The following is a 10,294-nucleotide window of genomic DNA, read 5'->3' as shown; positions in this document are numbered from 1 at the left end:
AAAAAAATTGAAATCAAGAGGAGCAGATGTACTCTTTTTTCTTCGAACAAGTTTTGTCCTATTGAGTTTTCATGACTTAGGTTTTAATAAGACAGATATTTTTTAATGTGTTATTCAAGAAGGAGTGTTGTAAAAAGTATGATTATTAGTTATTGACAATTACCTATACCCCTAGTTTTCATTACTGTTGTATCCCTAATTCTTCCCTATAAACTATGACTTTGATTCTCAATAAAATACACATAAGTTTATTGACTTCGATTCTTTCTTCTCTTTTCTCTCTTATAACAATAATTTAATTTTTAAGTTATTGGAGAATAAATTACAGTACTAGTATTGTTTGTCCCTAGATATCACATATTATTGACTATTTTGGATTCTTTAATTGAATATGCAGAATTTGATATTGTATTTCTATCGCTTTTATTCTAAACAGATCTAAAATTCCAAATAATTTTCTATCAATGCACCAAAAATGGACAACTAGCTATTTAATGACATCCGTGTATTATTTTAATAATACAAATATTTGTACAATGCTAACTGAGGAACAAAGACATGTGAATTATGAAATAGAATATGTCTATGAACTTTTCGTATAAAAATAATGACATGAATAACATGTATAATTTAATCATCAAGATTTGCCAGATATAGTCCAAACTTGTCGTTGAAATCATGCATAAAACTATGTACAACTAACGATTTAATTTAGAAATATGCATACTTAGTTGAAAACATTAAATCTCACATTCAGTTGTTGAAAGCATTTAATTTAGATACAAGCATACTTAATTTCTAAAGTTTCTTTTAGTTTTTACTACCTAGGCCAAGAATACATAACAAAAATATCAACCTCAAATAACAGGCATCATTGTTGGGATTTTAAAAGTGGAAATTACATGAACTAATACATTTAGAGATCATGTTTCATAAATCATGTTTAGGTTTACTATTTCAAAACTTAGATGAATTTTTAATCAATTAATATATTTTAAATATTAATAGTTATATTAGAAAATTAGATTTACATATTCATTCCAACGAAGATGATCTTTTAAGTACCCATGCTTAGCTTATGTTAAGTACTAATGACACAACAAACTATTTAATTTGTGAATTATTAAATTCATGAGACCTACCATTAATTTATTCACCAATTAAATGATGTTCCATGTCACGGGTGTTTAACATAAGCTAAGCACCAGCACTTAGGAGATCATTTCTGTTCATCCCAAACCAAAAAATTTAATTACCACTGCCCTCTCCCTCTTTCTCTCTTCTTACCCTCTCTACCTTCCCCACTGTCACTATTCCGGTGTCCCTACCCATCCCTTACCCAGCTCTGAAACACAGCTTATTTGATGGCGACAGGCTACAGCATACAGTGAAGCGAATTGCACCACTACCCAGTGAGGTGACGAGCGTAGCCTAAAAGCGATGCCCCATTGCTGAGCATGATGCTCACAACGTCACTGAGAGCACTAAGCAGCATTTATGGCACAGTTACGACTCAATGGTGGGTGTTAGTGTAATGTTGATGGTTATGGTATTGATATTTTGTGTGGTGTCGAACGAGTATTTGTTGGTGTAGGGTTTGGCCATGCCCGATCTGAGAGGTATTTTTTAGATCATTGCGACAATCAACTACCATCGCAGAGACATGGCTACTGCAACTGGGTCAATGAGATTTGATTTTGTAACCAATGGTTATACGGTGATTTTGGATCTGGTTTTGCGATAATCGTACATTTATTTTGGATTTGATTTTGTGATGGTTGTGGAGTGATTTTGGGATGTGTTTTGTTACTAGTGGTGGTGTTGCTGTCATGAGGTAGTGGTGATGGTGGTGCTGGAGATAGTGGTGAGATAGTGTGGCAAGTGTTTGTTGTGATCACAAATTATTTAGTTGATTGTGACCATTAAATTGGTTAATCTATGACCAACAAACAATATGTGACTAATGAAAAAGATAAATTGTGACCAAAAAATAATGTGAGACCTAAAAATTGATAATTTGTAATCGATAATTTAATAATTTGTGACTGTATAATAAGCCCCCGTTTGGCCCCCATTAAATTCAATTACATTACATTTCATTTCTCTCTCCCCTATTTTTAACCACACAATTTTTTATAAAATAATATTAGATGTAAATTGAAAATTTTTCTTTCTTTACTCATTTTTTTAAAAAAAAATATTATTCCACCAATTTTCATTTTCTAAAAATGGGCGCCAAACAGGGGCTAAGTTGTGATTGATAGTATATGTGATTAATAAATAATTTATGATTTTAAAATTTTTAATTTGTGCCAGATGAATAAATTGTTGAAAGCATAAGAACAGCTAACCAAGAGGGGGTGAATTGGTTTTCAAGACTTTTTCGAAAATTAATTCTAGATTTAAACCAATGTGATAGCAAATGAAACAATTAGACATTTATACACAAATACACACAAACACAAAGTTAGATAAGAACAAGTAATGAGCATAATAATATAAAAGCAGTAAATAAAAGAGAGAGGGGATGCAAACGATAAATTGTGGAGGTTCAATTCAAGGCAAATGATCTACGTCCTTCGTTATCAAGCTCTCCGGCACACGCAAGGACTTTTTACCATGTTGATTGATTTATAGTGTAATCCAACCCTTTAAAATGCTTTTGGTGACTTACAAACAAGGAGCATTGATCCTTGTACAATATTAAACTTTTAAGGGACCTCAATACGACACACACTATTGAGCATCATAGGACCTCAATATGTCCCACCTATTGAGCTTTATGGGAAATTAATGTGACCCACACTTTGTCAAAGTGATTTTACAATAAAATCCTTTCTTGATAAACAATACAAAACAAGTTAAGTACTAAGAGAGGCTAACATTTCAATGAACAGTAATAAATGATAGCTCGAGTGTTAGATAAAAAAAACTTTGATGAATATGATAATTAAAAGTTAGATTCAATCAATCAAAGTGTTTAATATGAAAAAATAGAAATGATTATGCAATATAAGTGTAATGACCTTCTTCAAAAATATATTTCTTTTTTAAGATTGATATAAATAAGTTAAGAACAAAGAGAGCTAAAAAACTTTGATTCAAGAAATTGATTGATGAAAATTGATTCAACAATCAAAGTTTTTGCTATGAAGAAATAAATGAAATCAAAATAGAAATATCAGTTCGAAGAAGATTTTTCACTAATATGTTTCACAAGGAAGCTCTTTTCATGATGGTTATGATGAATGAAAGTTAAGTGGTATTTATAGCAATCAAAATGAAAAAGTTCTGCCCAATTGGACGACCCAACTGGACGTCCGCTTGTCAAACGGACAATCAAACTAACCATTGTGCAACGGTTAAAAAATTTGACCATTAATGAACCGAATGTCTGCCTGGTCAACTAGATGTTCGATTGACTGTTGACTTGATAGTTGACCCCTTTTTTTTTTTTTTCCTAAGAATTGTGACCAAGTTCAAGATGACTTTGAAAAATCAATCTTACTTTTGATTAAAACATTTTAAGTTGTGCTATGGGTATGGGGGCGCCATGTGTGCATTATGGACACCATACCAAGAATTATTCAAACATTTTATGCAAGTGATGATGAAAATAACTTTTCGTGCATAAAATGATTTTTGAGCTGTTGTCATTTATTACTAAAGATCAAAGTGTTATATATTTACATGAGACCTATAAAGCCTAGTCTTTGATCTTGCTTCGAAATTTCTTTCATGTTTGGCTCTTGAATTTCACGTCTTGATCTTTTTTTGATGTCGTCTCTCATGCTCTTGATCTATTTTGGTATCTTGATCTTTCTTGGTTTACCTTTTAAGTTCTCGTCTCGAATGATTTGACTTGAATGCTTCACTTTCACTTTGATTTTCATTTCAAGTTCGATATATAATGCTTGATTGATTTTAACATTGAACTATCATCACTCAAAATAAATTGTTAGAAATAATATTAATCTTGTTGTTATGATCAAAACATTGGAGATGAAGTCAACCATAGGTCAACAATTTTTTCCTTTTTTATTATGATAAAAAAGATGATTTGCAAGATAATATTGAACAATTTATATCAGATTCAAAAATGAATATACGTTTTAAATTTATCATGTAAATATTCCCCCATCTTTTACAAATCAATACCCATATATTCAAAGCATATTGTATTTTCAATTCAAAGCATGCATAATCATCTCACTTCAGTTTTCCCTTTTGGCATAAGTAAAAAGATATAACATTTAAAATCAAAACACAACCATAGGAGACAATAAAAGATTTCCCAATTTCAATGCTTTTCAAATCTATCACTCAATTTTCCCTTTTAGTGTAAACAAAAAGTTAGCATATATGAGAGGAAAAGTATGTCATATAAGACCAACACTTTAAATTGACCATAGAAAATAGTAATATATTCCCCCTCAATCAAGCACAAGATGCAATTTTAAATAAGAGGATAATCATCACTTAATAGTAATGTTAATCAAATCATGAGTGATGAGATGATGAAAGTATAATCATTTAGGTAAGATTTATATACATTCCAACCAGTTATGAATTTAGTTTAACCACACACTTCAAATTTATTGATAATTCCCAAAATTTCTTTAATGTTTAAAATAAAGCATTTGCAACCAACAAATTTTTAAGTAAACTATTTTCATTTAGGATAGTCCTAGTCATTTCTTGTGATGTACGATTCTTTCCTATAACACCATTTTGTCGTGGAGTTCTAGGAGCCAAGAAATAGCCATCAATTTGCAAAAATCACCAAATTCAATAAGAAAAATTGCAGTACCGATCCCTAACCTTTTTATTTTTTGCAGACTTTACCCTAACCTTCATTTTGCGCCAACAAAGGTAGAACCTTTCATAAATATGCACTTAAGATCCATCTTGACGGAAACAGTTCAAAATACCATCAACTGATTGGGAAAATTCCTTGATCTATCTGCTACCGCAACGATTTTATTGGATGTTGATACATTTTTGTTATTTTTAATATTTTAATAAGGCATAATAGCACAAAACGTCCCTATGTTTGACACTTCTTATGGAAAAAGTCCATACGTTTTTTTTTTTGCATTTTCATCCCTATTTTCACTTTTCATTGCAAAAAATATTATTTTCACCCATTTGAAACGTAGAGACTTCTTGCACACAGTAGGCCAAACGTAGGGATATTTTGTGCTATTAGGCATTTTAATAATTATTTGGACTCACTTGAAATTTTTAAAACATTTAGAAGTAATATTGCAATCTATTCTTTATTTTTCTTTTCATTTTTTTTGTTTTATTTAAATGGGAGGGTATTTTGGTCATTTTACATTAAAAATGGTGAAAATGACATTTTCTGCAATGAAATATTGAAATAAGTGCGAAAATGCAAAAAATGAAACGTAGGAATGTTTTTCGCAATAAGTGTCAAACGTAAGGAGACTTTGTGCCAATTAAGAAAACACTTTTCAACAAAGGGAGATGGGTGAATACTAATATTTTCAATGATTTTTCTTTTGACACTTTTTTTTTCCCAAAAATATCATGAACACTAACTATCCTTCTTTTTGAAGCTTGTCAATAACATTTGAACAATTAATATCAAAATATAATAGACCACATTATATATCATAGCATATTTCAAGTACGTGAAGCTAATTTATGCTCAATCGGACATCCTCTTGAAAGATCCGGATGTCCGCATACGAAAGTTCCAATTTACTATCGATTTAGGCAATGGAATACGAACATCTGTTTCTCCATTTGTAAAGAAAATTTGAATTTTATTATCATCAATGGATAAAGCAATAGTTTATCAACAAATTAACATATGAACATTTTAGTCACATATTTCAAATTCATCTAGAATTTCCAAACCTCTTCAAATATGTGAAAGTCTATCAAGAGCTAGAGGCTTAGTAAAAATATTGGCCAATTGATTTTTCATATAGCTAGCAAATCAAAGTTGGTGGCTTTGGATGCCAAAGACCTAATGTCTTAGTGCCACTAAGATATCTAAAATTCGTTTTTCAAAAAATAAAAATAAAAAATGGTGTTATTCTTTACGATTAAATTAAAATATAGCACATATCAGGTCAACTTGAGATTAAGAAGAAATGATTTGATTATACCTCGATATTTTGTTATGTTTACGAATATACCTTGATTATCCAATTTGATTGATGAACTCTTTGGAGTGTTTGTTAGCTTCAATTCTTTCATTTTGAACTCCGTTCTTTCTTTTTAAGAATAGAGCTTGTTTCCGGATTATGTGCTCAAAACATCAACTGTCCAAGAATTGTTTGGTCTTATCTTCGCTAGTTTCTACAGAAATAATTCAATTTTTATTCTTTGGTACCATACAACTTTGGGTACTTTCAAACTGCAACCTCTTTTTAATTGAATAATTAAAAGATACATGTCCATTTTTATTGCAGAAGCCACATGTAACATTTGGAATGGGAGAAGTAGAGGCTAAAACAAAGAAATTTTCAAGAGACTTTTGTTTTAAAAATGGTCCGTATCCAATTCCTCCTTTATCAAAAAACATATTTTTGTTCACTAAGCACTAAATCAAATTTTTTCTTGCGTTGAGTAATTTGTATTTGAGTGAAATCTAAAATATTTTCTTGTAAAGAGGAATTCTCCTTAATTAAAGAATCATAGTTGACTTTTTCTTTTTCAAAATCATTTTGAGCTTCCAAAAGTTTCTTTAACACTTTTTCTAATAAAGAATTTTTCTTTTTGAGAGTAAAGTGTTTGAAAGCAAGTTTTTAAAATTTTTCAAGAAATTCATCATATGAGATAGATAATTCATCATATATAGAATTGTCATTTGTATTTACCTCATTTTCAATGGCCATAAAGCACATTTTGGCAACTTCTCTTGATCATCATTATCATTTTCATCCCATGTTGATTGAAGTGTTTTTTTTTTTATAAATTTATTTTTTTGTTTGCCCTTTTCTTTTTCCTTTTGGATTCAAATGGATGATTGTTGCGAAATTTTTTCCATTACTTAACAAGAACTAGATCATCAAGTTCTTCATCATTCACATTTTCGCTTAAAGTGCCTCTCATCAACTATTAATTTTAAAGCAAATTGGCGCCTTTCTTTTTCTTTACTTTTTAATGTTTTCTCATTTGTCTTGGTGCAATTTAGTTTATATGTCATCAATGTTCCATAGAGCTCATCCAATGGATATGTATTGATATCGTTGGTGATCATTTTACTCACAAGTTCATCATTAGTGAATTTTCGATCAAAGTCGTTGAGGCCATTAACAATATCGGTAAAACGAGTGATCATGTCAACTATAGGTTCATTCTCTTTCATAAAGAAATTTTTAAAAGTTTTAACTAAGAGATTTATCTTAGCTTCAAAACTTTGCTAGTTTCAACATGAGTAATTTCTAAAGAATGCCAAATTTCACAAGTAGAAATCACATGTACTAATACGACCATTGATCAAACTAACCATTGTGCAACGGTTAAAAAAATCGACCAATCGAATGTTCGCTTGATCAACCAGATATTCATTTGACCGTTGATTGTTGACTTTGACAATTGACTTTTTTTTCTTTTTCTTTTTTTTTTTCTTTTTAGAATTATGATCCAGGTTCAAGTACAACTTTAAAAAATGAATCTTAATTTTAATTAAAACATTTATACAAGTGATAAAGGAAATAACTTTTTGTGGACAAAGTGATTTTTGAGCTATTATCATTTATTACTAAAGATCAAAATGTTATACCTTTACATGTGATCTAGAAAACCTAGTTTTTTTATTTTTTTATTTTTTATCTTACCACGTTTCTTTCATGTTTGGTTCTTGAACATTTCGTCTTGATCCTTGATGTCGTCTCTCATATTCTTGATCTTTCTTGATATCTTGATCTTTTTTGACATTTATCTTTTAAGCTTTCATTTCAAATGATTTGATCTGAATGCTTAACTTTCACTTTGATCTTAATTTCAAGTTCGATATATAATGCTTGCTTTATTTTAACATTGAACTATCGTCACTCAAAATAAATTGTTAAAAACAATATTAATCTTATTTTTTATGATCAAAACATTGAGGATGAAGTTAACCATAGGTCAAAAATTGTGATCTATAAAATTTTTGAATTGTGACTGTAAAATAATTTTAAATATGTAAAATTCTGATTTATGATCGAAAAATAATATGGACCAACTAAATCGTTAATTTGTAATCAAATTGTATAGATTGTGGCCTCAATATATTGAATTAATAAAATATGTAATTAATTAATTAAATCATAAATAAATTTTAATAAATATCTTATTTTTGAAATTTGAAACATTTGTTTCTAATTTTGATTGATTGATACTTAACCTCTTAATTATGAAATTTTCCCATTTTAAAATATCACGTGGCTTCAATTATTGGACTCAATTATATATATAATACACGATATACCTGGGCCATAAGGATTATTACTTGGAGCCCATTGCGTTCAATAGGTAATTTAATATGTAGAAGTCACCTAACCTATCAACAATAGTAAAAATATTCCTTCTAAAATAAACATTTGGATGCCATTAAAATCACATTTACAATCCAATATCGACCTCAAAATTTTGCTTCTTCGAGAGCTATACAATCTTTTTTTTTTCTAGAGTATTGATATACTTCTTCAATAGTAATTATACAATCTTAAAAAAATCATGTACAATTTTTTGCTTCTTCAAGATAAACAAATTCTTTAGAAGTAACAATGAGACTCGATTAGAAAATTGATATAAATTAAAGTTATGCTTCTTCACAAACTTGAATACAATTTTATTTTTTAAATATTGATATATATGTAAAATTTATCCTTCGAGAACAGCATGAAGCTCCCATTTGGCCCCCATTTTTTAGAAATAAAAATAGGTGGAATAGTGTTTTTTTATTTATTTAAATGAGTGGAAAAAGAAAGAAATTTTTTTTATTAGGAGAAAGAAAAATGAAATGTAATGTAATAAAATTTAATGAGGGCCAAACGGGGGTGTAATTATTTTTTCTAGAATATTAATTTATATAAAATTCACTTTTTTTTTGAAATAATTATACAATATTCTTTTTAAATATTGATCTGTAAGAATAATTTGCTTCTTCAGGGGCAATAATATAATATTTCTATATAAGTATTGTCAAAATATAAAGTTATTTTTATTCAGAAATATAACTTAATATTTAGTCATTTAATTTGTAACTCGTTAAGAAGTCAAGTGATAAGTTTTTATACAATAATATTATCTAAAAACAATTTTGCGTTGTTTTAAATTCGTAGGGTTACGCTTCTTCAAGACCATTCACAAATATCCTTCAAAAATATGAGCTTATATAAAGTCATTTTTCTAGATGGACAAAAATTATTCATCTATAATTGAATAGTCTTCTTCAAAAGCAATAATATAATGTTCTCAAACTTGAAGTGTTTGAACTGATACTTTTTTAAGAGCAAACAAAATTCTTTTGAAATAATAGTAATTAAAAAACACAATATTCTTCATTGATTTTAAAATTATATCTTTCAAGAGTAATAATACAATATTTTTCTAGACTATCGGTATTAAAAACTATGCTTTTTTAGGAGCAATATAAATATTGTCATAAATATTAATAAATAAAATTGTGCTCTTCAGAAGTAATTATGTAATATTCTTCTAGAATATAAATTTGTATTAAATTGTGATTCCTCAAAAATAAAACATATATTTGTTTTTTGAATAATTGTATTGATCACGTGTTCTAATAAAAAAAATATGACATTAGAAAAGGAGAAAAATAGAAAGAGTCAAGTCTCTTATATATTTTATTAGCAATAAAACGTCAAATTTATGTGTGATAATTAAGACTGGGTCGTACACTATGATCATTCATAATAATAGTTAATACAACTTAGACACTTTAAATCTATAAAAATCTTTTTATTATAATAGACCCTCTAAAACATTCTCAATTTCCTTTGGAGTAAATTTAATCAACACTCATTAAACTTAACTTTGTTATTACTCACTCGCTCATCTTTACTCACTCGTCTTTAATGAGTTATCCACTGCTCACTCATCTTTTCATATAATTACCTATCCACGAACTCGTTAAGACAATTCTAAATTGTTGATGAAAAATCATACATGGCAAACGACAATTCCACGTGGTGTGTTGATAACGTTAACCATGTCCATATCACAAAAAAAATACACCAATCAAACAAACTTTTCCTTTCCTCAAATGCAAAACCCCTTTGAATTAACCCCAAATCTATGTTCCTTT

This window comes from Olea europaea, chromosome 5 (assembly GCF_002742605.1).
Source record: "Olea europaea var. sylvestris chromosome 5, O_europaea_v1, whole genome shotgun sequence".
Classification (NCBI taxonomy): domain Eukaryota; kingdom Viridiplantae; phylum Streptophyta; class Magnoliopsida; order Lamiales; family Oleaceae; genus Olea; species Olea europaea.
This window is presented reverse-complemented; position numbering follows the sequence as displayed.